At 35.9% G+C, this 14,230-nt stretch overlaps 1 protein-coding gene across 2 annotated transcripts in view; it reads left to right on the plus strand.

The window, feature by feature from the left end:
• The window catches only part of NUBPL (NUBP iron-sulfur cluster assembly factor, mitochondrial), a 269,067-nt gene that overhangs the window by 194,845 nt on the left and 59,992 nt on the right, over positions 1-14,230 (plus strand). The window lies entirely within an intron of this gene.

A 14,230-nucleotide genomic window follows, 5' to 3' on the forward strand; every position in this document is an offset into this window, starting at 1 on the left:
GGGGTGCATGTGATTGTGTCTGTGTGTGTGTTTGTTAAAGACTTTATTCCTGAGGTTTGGTTTTATTTCAGGCCTATGTTATTTCACAGCTAACATATCTAAAAAAATACTAAAATTGAGTTAGTTCCCAGGACTTAGAGGGAAGGGTACCAACCAAAGAGTTTCTGGCCTTGTTTGAATCATGTCTTTCATCAATTTGTATAATCTAGAACAACCTGTGAGAATCATGCCTGCCTTTCTAGGCCTAAGTGAATTATCTACTCTGTAATTATGAACCTGACTTTCCTTTCTTTTTACCATTGACTTTAGAATTCTTTATACTCTATGTGCTACTTTTTCCTATGCCCCATATATCATCAACCACCTAAGTTTTTTAGACTCCCATTTGAATTCCCTGGATTTGACTTCCCCTTCCTTCCCACTAACTTTCACATAACCCGGGATCTTTACCCCAAACTTTATGTACTCACTGCCCCCTCCCTCTTCCCTTTGCTTTCCAAAGTCATTGTCTTTGCAGACATTTGATCCTCACTTAGAATGTCTTTCCTCCCCAGTCAGTGGGTACCCAAGTCCAGCATACCTTTTATTTCAAATCTCTACTCCTTGTTATCTTCCCCAGACCCCTAGTTAGGAATCATGTCTCCCTTTTTGGAATTCACATAGAATTTCACTTAGACCTTCTCATGTTCTCCATTCATAATCTGCAAAACTGTGTTATCTTCTGTGCCCAAACTGTCACTCCCTGGAGCATCTTTTATTTTTGTATTTTTCACAGTGCCAAACTCAGTGCCTTCCTGTAACTACTCAGGAAATGTTGAATTAATGAATGTTTTATCTGTGTATGTGTATTGTCTCCCCAACTAAGCTGTAAGTTGCTTGAATGCAAGAATTTTTTTTTGTTCATTATAGTATTTCTTAGAGTATTTTGGACAATGGATTATGCAGTTAATATTGGTTGAATGAATGACAAGGCTAGTTGACTAGTTCTCACTGCTATGTGAACAGATTTGTCCCTCATCTTTCTTACCATCCTGCTAACTCATTCCTGTGATCTCTCTGACTCCGACTGCTTTTACTCAGTTTTTACTATGTATAAGTTAAATAAAGCATTTATTTAAAAACATACATTTTTATGTCACTCTCCCTTTGAGAGAAAAATACATTTCCATTTGTATTTATTTATGCTGTTATTTTCCCTGTGCTATATATAATATTCTTGTAGGGAGTTGATATCTTTTAGTATTAACTTTATTTTGGTTTCTGAGATATTTATGCATGTTAGCACTTGCTATTTGGTTTCATGCAGGCTCTATATTAAATTACTAGTGAGAATCACTAGCATTGCTCCATTGTAAGATAATAATAAGAAATTCTGCTTTTTACTTGCAAGGATGTTTAGCCAGATACTACCTACCTTTCTGACTTTTTATCCTGCCTGACCTGTAGAATACTGACTATCCCACAGACTTACAAGGATCAAATGAGAGAATGAATTTAAAATTCATGTAAATATATGGCATTTTTTAGAAAATACTTGAACACTTTAAAAGAGTTTTTTGGGGGGGAGGTGAAATGTTGAATTAGAAAGAGCCTTTATATCAACTTTGCATTTCTCAAAGCCATGTTGAGAATGAAATTAAATGTTTTATACTTGGAAAGAGACATCCTTTTGGAAAATTCATGGAGACAGACCTGTACAAGCAAAAAGATCCTCTTTCTGAATGCTAATTAGCAACTTTTGTATGTGTTCCATTTTCTTCCATGGTCTGGATGACAGGCTCATTATAAGAAGAAACGTCAAAGGGAAAAAGTCATCCTCTTACTTGTATTAAATGTTGTGTAGCAACAACACTGATAAATGTGTTGACAGCAATATTAATGGCTAATGATTTAAATTTGAGCTTACAGGGACTTCTGAATCATTACTTATTACAAATACCTGGTAGTCGTAATAATTGCTAGAGGGAAAGGAGGCAGGATAGAGGATGGGAAATAACCAGTTACAGTTTTTGGATTTGCTCTTGTCTTGTTAAGCTTGTCAAGGGGAAGAGGCAGAAGTATCAGTGCTGGTTTTGTTTTGTTATTTTTTGTACTACTTTTATTTATTTTTTATTTTTTGGTGATACAGTTTGCTGAGTTTTTGCTTGTTTTTGTTTGTTTGTTTGTTTAGCTTGTAAATTATTGCCATATACTGAATTGGATAGAGTCTAGGGTTGACATCTGGGTTTTTAAAAAATGCATAGTGATGAACTCTTAAGAATTACTGAATAATAGAAGACGATTAATATTTATTTGAAGAACACTGAAGTTCCTTGAAATTTTTGAAAATATATACACTGTGCTAGTATTTCAATTCTAATAGATGTTACCTAAAGTATTTTTTTCTTCCTTTGCTCCAACTGAGGTCCTCTGTCTGACTACCTGAAGATTAGTTTAATTTGATTTTAACTGTTGGAATTCATTGAGGAGTTTATGCTTCACATGAAGCATATTTTCTTTTTCGAGAGACTGGAGAGTTTTAGTAAGTTATTTATATTAAGGTGCTATATCAGTCAAGGTCCTGACAGGTATGGATGACACACCTTGATAAGAACTAACAGAACAGAATTTAATGAAAGGACCAGTTACAGAGGTATGGGCAGCATTAATGAAGCTAACAAGAGATGGTCAAGTGCCCAGAGACTAATGCTAGTAGGAAGTAGCCACTGTCCCTCTGCCTAAAGGGGCAAGGAATTGAACTGTGTCAGTGTAGCCTGGCAATTGCTGGAGCCATGGAAGAGAGGCCACCTGTTGCGATCTGTGGCCGCAGAGGAACACAGGCAAGGCCAGAACTCCCGCAAGGCATGGAGAAGCAATGTGTGAGGTAGGTAATAATATTCCAACCTTTTTCACCTCTCACAGTCTCAGATTTTGCCAGTACCTCCTAGTGGCAGATCCCTTTAGGAAGCCAGAGGGTAAGGAAACTCTGGTGATACAGTCCACAGAGGTCAGCTACCCAGGCACTGATGGGGACAAAGACGGGTGGAGGATGAAGCAGAGCTTGGGAAGGAAAGGAAGTGTAATGCAGTTATTATATGGGAAATACCCAGAAGAGCTTCTCTTCTTCATGGTCGTCATTATAATTGTGAATTAGTGGCTTGGAAGAGATGGAACACAAGGCAAATACTTCTTTTTCTTTTGTCCCCCTCCCACCCACCAAGCAAATATTTCTGCCTCTAAATTTGCAAGCTAATAGAGATAGCAGTGATACAATCAAATTAATGAAAATCCATACAATTGCAAGGCAAAACTGTACTGTCATCAGATTCGTGAACAGAATATTTATATTGTAGGTAAGCAATGATATAAGTATATTTTGTATAGTGGGGAATAGTGGATAAAGAATTTATTTTGATAGGAAAGATTCATGACAAAAGCTCCCCTTCACTTAATTAAGTAAAGATTGATGTGGGAATGACACTTTTGGAAAGTATTCTTATAATAGCAGGGCAAGGACTGAGCAGTCGAGAGGGGAGCCATCAGAGCCCATCCTTTGTCCTCTCTCTCTTCCAGGGAAAAGGCAGAAATAGCACAGAAAACAGCCAGATCATCCTCGTGTGCTTCCTGTTTTGATTTCTTTCTCCTAGAGAGGGAGAAGCTACAGTGTATGTCAGAGTCGTCAGCTACGTAACATGCTAAGTATCTGTGGGCTCAAGACAAGCTGCACTAGCAGACATTCATAATGTAGCAGGTGTTACACTATGAAAATGAGACGATGCCCTTTCTTCCTGTCTAAAACCCTTCCTGTCAGGACCTTATAAATGGGAAGAAAGCCAGAGGCCTCTTTGCCCCTCATTCATTTAAATGAGATAAAGTAGGAATTTTAAATTAAGCCACCTTAATATTTCAATCGTTGTTTAAAGACACATTGCTTGTAGCAATTGGGCCTATTGCTACAGTAACTGAATTCCTGTTCACTCATCAGAAATTCTTAAGGAAAAGCTATACAGGTCCACATTGGTATTTTCCCCTCTATCAACATTTTGCTGATCCTAATCGATTATCTCTTTTATGGTAATACTCTTTGACTGCCAATTTGGACTTTTTATAATATGAAGCCTGAGTGGAGTTCAGAGGATCAGAGATATTACTGCCGTTGTTAGATAAGTGAATGACCACAAGTCATCACTTGAAATAGTTTCCTTGCTTATCTGGTATTTACTCTTTAAAACTGAAGAAACATAGTAGTTTCATTTAGGTAAAGTAAATAAAATATTTTTTCAAATAACTGTTTTTTTCCTTTCTTAGTTGTTTTTCAATTCAAAGAATAATTCTTTAAAGCTAACCAATATGAATCTTTTGGAAAAATATTAAAAACTCAAAAAAAAAACCTGGCTACTTTGGATTTTAGTGCTATGTGTGTCATAATTTTGCAATTTATAATGACTTCAAACTCTAAAGCCAGAAGCATGCTTGTATCTTAAATGTGGAAGACTTAGGTCATCCTTTGCCTAGTGTTCAAAGATATTAGATCTTCAGTTATGCTTTCAAGTTGAAGAAAGAAACTTTAAAAGAGACAATTTTAGACTTCTTCCAGGTGCACTATATTTCTGTGCAAATGTTGAGTAGAGTTATAAGTAATGAATATTTGGCAAGAATAGCATGATGTAGAAGAGAGTTATTGTTTTATTCATAACATTATAAAATTATGTACAAAATAAATTTGTTGTCCCATAAATTGTAGCCAAGTGTTAAAGACTAGAAACTGAATTTCAGGGTTTTATCTTTTAGGGCACTTCTGGTACTCAATGTGGAACTTTAGTCCTTGTTAGATTGGAATTCGAACTATAAAATTAATTATAATACCATTGGTTAATGAACAACAATGTTTCCAAATGCAATTTAAGAAGAAATAAACTTTTCAGGGCTCTTATATTTAGGTCAAACATATATTAGTTTGGCCAAAAAGTCCATTATGTTTTTTCCATATGATGGCTCTAGTAATGCTTAGTTGTCTTTAACTTCATTCAAAACAATTTTGTTAGGTTGTATTGTGACAGCTGTCATATCAGAGTGCATTTTTTTAAAACCAAAAACTGGTGAATTTTTGTGCAGCCATTTTAATATTTAAGATGGAAGGAAATATGCAACATTTTCGGCATATTACGCCTTATTATTTCAAGAAAGGTAAAAATGCAACTGAAACGCAAAAAAAAAAAAAAGGCTTGCACAGTGTATGGAGAAGGTGCTGTGACTGATTGAATGTGTCAAAAGTGGTTTGCCAAGTTTCTTGGTAGTATTGACGTTTTGGTCAAATAACTCTTTGCTGTGGGGCTGTCTTATGCATTGGAAGATGTTTAGTAGCACCACTGGCCTCTACCCACTAGAAGCCAATAGCTGGAGATAGCTGACATACTCAAAAATATCCAAATCAATAAAGTTATTGGTAAAAATGAAAAATGTCTTTTGTTTTATGGTAAAAATAGTAACAGACTTTTTGGCCAACCCAATAGTACAGGTATAATTTATACTGTGTTAGTTAACTGTTCAAAGAAATCATCTGGGAACTAAAGACCCAGGATTTAAAAAGCTTTCCCAAATGATTCTTATATATATAGTCAGTGTTCACAGTCACTTTGTCGAGACCAGCTTATCTGATGTTTGAATTTCTTGGTTATCTTAGCCTGTGTTTAAATAGGAGGCTTCTGAGATAGTTCATTCAGTTTTGTCTTTTAAGAATTTCTGGGCATTTCATGATGTGACCGACAGCTAAAATTCCTTAATGTCTTATAGTTCAATGAGTAGTATAATGGTAGTCAGATTCCTATTAAAAACTACTTTTAAATCCATTAAATATTTACACGTAGAAAAAATACAAGTCCTATGATGTGCTTGGTCATAGATGTTAGATATTTGATCAGAATCTGAAGTGTAGCTCTGAAAATGTCTTCACATCTTAAGTATGATGGTATTTGGAAATGTAGCAAAGCTTTTCCATATAAAGTTTCAGTCTCTATATCCTAAAATATACCTGGTTAAATAAAGTTAGGTGGTTAAGTAATCAGGGAGAAGCAGTTTTCCTCTCTGGAGTTTGCATTAGAGAAAGAATGTATATAAAAATGGGTGTGTTCAGTTATTAAGCAGCCTTTAGTGGTGGCTCACTGTGAGCATGGGCAGGCTGGACTCTATGTGCATCTAAAAGAATTTGAAATGCAAAATATTAAATCAAAGCAAAAGAGCTTTCTGAGTTGTAGAGACATGTGTGCACAAGGAGTAAGCTCCCCACGATGTTCACTTATCCGCATGAAGATGGATGGAACACTGGAAAGAAGCGAGAATTTTACCTTAACCTTACTGGAAACATTAGAAGTGTGGGGAAGGATGAGAAAATGTGAGAGAGAAGTGAGAAAGAAGAGAGAGAAGAGAGCTAGTGTGAGCATGAGAGAGCTGTTTGGTTCCAGCTCAAGCTCTTCAGAACCTCCGAAATTCTCCCTTTTTCTCCAGTGGTTCCTCAGTGAAAGGCAGGCTGCACAGCCCTGGTGAATTCCTTGTTAACATCAGTAAGGTGAGGTGATTGTAAGCTCATTACCTGTTGACTCAATTATTGCAGAGCCAATCCTTGTCCCTAAATAACAGGTATGCATCCAGATTCCTTTGATGAAACTGAATTCTTCAAGTTCCAAAGTACATTTGTTCTCTCTCACCAATGACTTTGAAATCCTGTGGTTTCCACTAGTTACTGTGTTTTATTAATTCTTTTTGGCAGCAATGGACATAATTTCCTGTGACAAAATTCATTTCTAAAGTGAGCAAAATAATGATTCGTCTTTATATTAATAAAAACATATCTCCTTTGTGAGTACAGTCAATTTTCTACCCTGTTGGAATGGAGCACAGAGTCCAAAACAGTGACTCATGAAATAATTAGGTGTATTTCCTGTTAAAATAGTCTGTGGGCACATTAGAAGTGAATTTGCCTTTTTAATCACATTTTACTTAATCTGATACTAATATTAGTGGACATTTCTTGATCTTATAGGAAATAATGTTTCTAATTCAGGAAGTTTGGGGATTTTAGAAGAGAAAAATGGGAGAGCTAAAAATATACCAAAGCCAATCTACTTAATAAACAATTGTATATTTGTTATGTATTATATTTTTTGTTATTATTTATTTGTTATTATTTAAGCTAACAGAAGTTGAATGATTATTTTCTTTGACTACAATTATCTTTAAATAAACCAAGGATAATCAGGAATACTAAATATTAGAGTATTGTAAGCATCAACTATACAGCAGTAATTTGTTTTTTTTTAATCTTAGTTGACTTTACCTTGACTTACTCAAGAGTTGTAAGACATAAAATGACTCTCCACGTATGATTACAAGCAGTTTTTGTTGTACACATTTACTAGGTTCCAACACTGAAGGTTCTCAGTCAAGCATGGGAATTAGATATAGTTTGTGCCCTGGAGACTTAGAATGGCATAGTTGAATAGTTCCACACTGGTGTAATTATGATCATCCTAACATCTGGAATAATCTATTTTAAATGTTTAACTACTTTGAACTACTACCCAAATCCACATATGCAGTTACAAGTAGATTTTACTCTTAATAGTCAAGAGAATTAGCAATTAAAGGTGATACTCTAGATAATTACATTTTAGGATGTTTACATATTTGCTAGAATCCTTTTTTAGTAAATTAACCTTTTATAGTAAATCTCAGCTGATTAAAAGCCTTTAAAAACTACAACTTTGGAAATAGCATTTAAACAATACTATATAGTCATTTGGACCTAGAAAGTAGATAGAAAATTCACCTTGAGTGGTACTTCCAGTCATGATGGAGGCATAGATAAACATTCTTTGCCTCCTTGCACAACCACAGGAAGACTTACAAGTAGACTTCAAAACAAATAATACCAAGAACCATCAGAAAATTGAGCTGTATGGAAGTCCAACTACCAAGGATTTAAAGAAGCCACCCTCATCTAGACAGGTAGGTGGGGTGCATGTGGAGATGGGCAGAAAGGTGTGGAGTTGCAGTGTAGTGCAGTTAGGTGGTGGCGGCAGAATGGGTGGTGGCTAAAAATTGGAAGGGATACTTTAGAAGCAAGCATCCCAGCGATGGGTCAGACCACACAGTTGAGGGTTCCAGTGTTAGGAACATAAATTGCCATAACTTCTGGCTATAAAAACTAGTGGGCTTGGGGTAGCAAAAGAAACTACTGGATTTTCAGGAGACTCTGCTTAAAGGGTCCACACAGACTTAAAACATATGCAGACCTATCCCCTCTGGATTCACCATCAGGCAATAGCTGAAAGGGCACCAGTTGCAAAGAATGAGTGCTGGGCAAACCTCCAGAAGCCAGGCAGTGGTATTGTTCCCTATCCGAGCCCTCCCCTCAACACAGAGCCATAGAGTGGTGAAATGGGTGACTCCGAGCTGGTGATTAGCTAACGCTCTGCCCCCACACAATTTATGGTGCCTTTTCTACAACAGGCCACAGTACTAAGACAAGAGACTCAGAGTAGCTCTACCTAGTACACAGAAACAAGCACAGGGAGGCTGCCAAATTGAGGAGACAAAGAAATATGGTCCAAATGAAGGAACAGAACAAAACCCCAGAAAAAGAACTAAATGCAACAGAGATAACCAACCTGTCAGATGCAGAGTGCAAAACACTGGTGATCACGATGCTCAAAGAATGCATTGTGTATGGCAAAAATAAAAATAGAAAAGACCCAGGAAGAAATGAAGGTTAGACTAAGGGAAATAATGAAAAATCTACAGGGGACCAACAGTGGAAGGGATGAAGCCAGGATTCAGATCAATGATTTGAAACATAAGAAGTAAGCATTCAATCAGAACAGCAAGAAAAAAACATTTGAAAAAACAAGGATAGTATAAGGTGCCTCTGGGACATCACCAAACATGCCAACATCCAAATCATAGAAGGAGAAGGCATCATAAAAGGATGCCAAAAGGAGAAGAGGAAGAGCAAGAAATTAAAAACTTATTTCAAAAAATAATGAAAGAACACTTCCCTAATTTGGTGAAGGAAATAGATATACAAGTCCAGGAAGCACAGAGAGTCCCAAACAAGATGGACCTGAAGAGGACCACACCATGACACATCATAATTAAAATGCCAAAGGTTAAAGATAAAGAGAGAATCTTAAAAGCAGCAAGAGAAAAGAACAGAGTTACCTACAAAGGAGTTCCCATCAGACTGTCAGCTGATTTCTCCAAAGAGACCTTACAGGCAAGAAAGGGCTGGCTGGAAAGAAGTCTTCCAAGTCATGAAAGGCAAGGACCTACATCCAAAATTACTCTATCCAGCAGAGCTATCATTTAGAATGGAAGGGCAGATAAAGTGCTTCTCAGACAAGGTAAAGCTAAAGGAGTTCATCATCACCAAGCCATTACTACATGAAATGTTAAAGTGACTTATTTTAGAAACAGAAGATCAAATCTATGAGCATTAAAATGGTAACAAATTCAGAACTATCAACAGTTGAATCTAAAAAAACAAACTAAGCAAACAACCAGAACAGGAACAGAATCATAGATATGGAGATCATTTGGAGGGTTATCAGGTGGGATGTGGAAGGGGGATAATGAGGGGCAAGGTGTAAGGATTAAGAAATATAATTACTAGGTACAAAATAGGGAGATGTTAAGAATAGTATAGGAAACAGAGAAGGCAAAGCACTTATAGGCACGGCCCATGGACATGAACTAAGGGGGGATTGCTGGAGGGAATGGGTGTACTCAGTGGAGGGGGGCAAAGGGGGCAAAATTGGGATAACTGTAATAGCATAATCAATAAAATATATTTTTTAGAAAAGAAATTCACCTTAAGGTAGATATTTTATACTATGCTTCTTTCCCAGAAAATAATCTCATTTATTGCAAAGTGAACATTCTCTTTGTTGCTGTTGGCATTCTTTTTTTTAATTTTATTTTAATTGCTGTTCAAGTACAATTTTCTATCTTTTACTCTCATCCTAGCCCACCCACCCAGCCCTCCCCACCTCCCTTCCATTTCCACCCACTCCTAGTTTTTGTCCATGTGTCCTTCATATTTATTTGTTCCTGTAAACCCTGTTGACATTCTTTATGGTCAGTAGAGGGAGCACAATTTTTCTAACAAACCCTCCATCACAAAACAAGTGATGTCATTAGTGATGGTACAAAGGGGAAGAATCTAAAGTAGTTCATATTGGTTCATGTATATTTGTTCATGTTCCATGATCCCTGAGAAAAAATGTATACATTAGAAAGCCAAAAACCATAAAGATAAAATGAAATATCATATTTGGAGACCATATTTTATGTTAAGAGATATATTAACAAGAAAAAATTTATATAATTTTCTTAACATTTAAAAATCTGGGTTGTGATCCACAAATTGATTAATCATTAAATTTACTTTCACTGAAGATTTTATGGGCTTTTTTTTTCTTTATTTCCTTATAAATTCTAAAGGTCCTCATAGGGGCAGTCTGCAATTGTTACTTACATGATGTATTAAAATTTGGTACAACCAAAGAGGTAATGATTTATGTGTGAGAGAATTATATTTTTGTTAAGAAAAAGTCTAGAAAATTTTTTCTCAGAACAGTTCCTGAAGACTAATTGTACTGTGATCAAACACTTAGTTAATGTATATTTCAGGAAAAAAATCATAACCAAAAGATCTTCTATAAATTAGGCTGGTAGTTCCAATGGAATGTTTACATGTTTTGTGAACATTTGATGAGACATGGAAGATGATCATTGTCCTTATCACAAAGTTGTCATTAATTGATGTATGAATGGTGCTATTGAGATTACTCGACAAAGAAACTCAGATGGCATAGATGCCTACCCTGTTAGAGTTAAGTACCGTGTTAGAGTGATAGAGTTAAGTACTATAGAGAAAACCAAGCCACTTTCATTCCAATCAAAATAATGTCACTGAATACATTTATAACACTTTTACATATTTATAATGGAACAGCTCTTTACATAGGACCAATGGAAATAGGTTTGTTATACAGAAGAGTTAATTGAGATATGTTGAGATTTAATGAGCTATTCAAGATTATATAGTACATTAGTATAGTTAAAAAAAAAACAGAATCTAGAACTCTTAACTCCTGGTTCAAGTTACTAAGAGTTCATGCCACCATAGCCTAGGATGAATGATTTGAAAATATAGGAACATTGTTTAAATCACTGATTCTTTGTTTTGTGCAAGTCATTGTGTCATCAATGTTGTTTGATTAAAAAATAAGAAATATCATAAGTGGTCATGAAACTATATTGTGTAGTAGTAATATGAATAATAGACAAAGGATATTTAAAACAATAAAGTGTTTATATTGTATAAAAGCTAAATGCAATAGAAAACCTCCCTACATACTAGTATATAGTTAATAAGAGAATTTGGAGGAAATACTCAAGGGGGTTTCATAAACATGTAAAGAGAATGGCTCTGAGATTGAGGGGCCAAAATTCTTGGAGGAGGTTCATTTCACATTCACTTAAACAAATTTACTGAGGCTGTCAGGCTCAACAGGGATGGCTTCAGAAACAAACTATAGTTGAGAAGGAATGCTAAGTCAAATAGCCAGAGAGCTAGCTGAGACCTTGGAGATGGTGGATGCCTTTCTTGGTTTTACAGCTAAGGGAACTGAGACCTAGAGAGGTTCTGAGTGCTTGTCCAAGGTTAGTTACACAGCTAGATGGAGGTAGAATTGGAATTAGATTCCTTCTGAATGCTTGGATATGAAAAACCACTGAAATAGATTGGTAACAGAATGTAGAAGGTGGTGAATTGTGGAAATATATTGGATGTGTAGAGTAGACGAGTATAATTTTTTCGGGAAGTAATTTCCATCCATCTTTAAAAGAGTAGAAAGAATGTTGACTAGTGCTTGGTTTCGTGGGCAGAGCAAAACTAAATACAAGGATGCAGTGATCCATGGGGAGTTTGAAAAGCAGGATGAGCTGCCTGATGGCAGATGTGAAAATGACCTTCTCAGAAACTCATAAGATGTTTTATTGTTAATAATAATAAAGATAATAATGATGATATTACTAACAACAACTACCATTTACGGAATGTTTACCCTTTCCAGGCATCACATCAAGCATCTCATGTACATTAGGTCACTTAATTACGTCACCCTGTGACCTAAGTATTACTGTGCCATTTTGTAGATAAAGAAACTGAATCTCAGTTTCTTGCCCTAGTCACATAAGTAGTTGACTATGGAATAAAAATGTGAATTCTGATTATGTTTGAATTTCAAGGCTAGTGTTTCTCTAAATTGAGTAATGATAGACCTTCCTTCTAAAGGAAAAGTAATCTCCATATTGACCTATTTTTATTCTAAGACTTTTATATAGGTGTACACACATAAATTCCTTAAGCTTTTAACTGTTATATAATTTTTTTAAATTAAAAGCTTACAAATTAAATACAAATAAAATTTACAAAATCAATAAAATTCAAATTAATAACATTAGTGTAATATGAAAGATGAAGTTTTTACTGAAAGGAAAATACTGATTGCAAGATAAATTTGTGGCTGTTGCACAGTTCTTCTGAGTTTGACCTGCTGTATTGCCACCTGCTTTGTGATAACTTGGTTCTGCTACCACTTTTCTCTACCCTGACCTCTTTAAAATATCCCCTCAGATGGAAAATTTCCTCATTTGACTTTCACTTGGTGCACTCGGTTTTTTATTGTTAATCCTACCTGTTTCATTAGCTGTGGTGAAGTACTGCTGCCACTTGGAGACGCTCTGATGGTTTGGGGCTCTGAAATGTTGTGGCAGTGTGGATTTAGTTATAAGGTGATGGTTACCCAAGGTGAGCTACCCAGAATATGTTTCTGCTAATTATTTTTTAGGTTACTATCTTGAAGAAACTGCAAACTTGAAGAAATTCAGAAAATCCTGCAAATCATAGCCAGGCCTCTGGGTGTTTCTGCTTAAAGAAAAAATTGCACTTTCTCTCAAAACACTATATCATAGAATCATCTGATTTCTGCAGGGTAATAGAGAATCAGGAAGGCCTCCATCTTCACCTACTTTCAGTGCTACCTTAGATCAGGCCACCACTATACTGCATCTGAAATTTTGCTCAGCATGTAGTTTTGCCCCCAAAAAACTATTCTCCAGAGTGTGTTTCACACTTGTGAGTTTTCTATAGTAACAAATTTAGCACTGAGCTTCAGAATCTTCTCTTTCTGGACACTTTTCCTATTGTGCCTCTTTATCTCCTGCTTCCTCACCCTATTCATTATCACCTTCCCTCTTTTCTTCCCTAGATTGAATTAGTTATTTTCTTCTTTTATTTTTCCCTTTTTTAAATTTAATCTTTATTGTATTTCCATCACCATTTAGTCCTCTCATTTATGCCTGCTCCCAGAATAACTACACTGTTATCCATGTCCATGAGTCCTTTTTTCTTTTTGCTCAATCCCTTCCCCCTCTCCTCTCTCCCGCCTGCACTAGCTGTCTGTCATCTGCTCTCCATCTATGAATCTGTCCCCATTTTCCTTGTTAGTTCAGTTTGTTCATTAGATTCCACATATGAGTGAGATCATGTGGTATTTATCTTTCTTTGACTGGCTTATTTCACTTAGCATAATTTTCTCCAAGTCCACCTATACTGTTGCAAAGGGTAACTCCTTTTTTATGGCCAAGCAATATTCGGTTGCGTTAATGTCCCATAGTTGTTTTATCCACTCATCTACTGATGGACACTTGGACTGCTTCCATATCTTGGCGATTGTAAATAACACTGTGATGAATGTAGGGGTGCTTATGTTCTTTCAAATTAGTGTTTTGGGTTCTTTTGGATATAGTCCCAGAAATGGGATAGCTGAGTCAAAAGGCAGATCCATTTTTTTATTTTTTGACGTATCTCCATACTGCTTTCCACAGGGGCTGCACCAGTCTACATTCCCAAAAACATTGCAAAAGTGTTCCCTTTTCTCCACACTCATGCCAGCACTTGTTTGTTTTATTGATGACAACCATTCTGACAGGTGTGAGATGATGTCTCATTGTGGTTTGAATTTGCATTACTCTGATGATTAGGGATGCTGAGCATCTTTTTATATGTCTATTCGCCATTTGCATGTCCTCTTCGGAGAAGTGTCTGTTCAGGTCCTTTGCCCATTTTTTAATTGGGTTGTTTAGTTTTTTGTAAATTCTTTATAAATTTTGGATATTAACCCCTTAT

This window comes from Phyllostomus hastatus, unplaced genomic scaffold (assembly GCF_019186645.2).
Source record: "Phyllostomus hastatus isolate PE091 unplaced genomic scaffold, TTU_PhHast_1.1 phas_contig_348, whole genome shotgun sequence".
Classification (NCBI taxonomy): domain Eukaryota; kingdom Metazoa; phylum Chordata; class Mammalia; order Chiroptera; family Phyllostomidae; genus Phyllostomus; species Phyllostomus hastatus.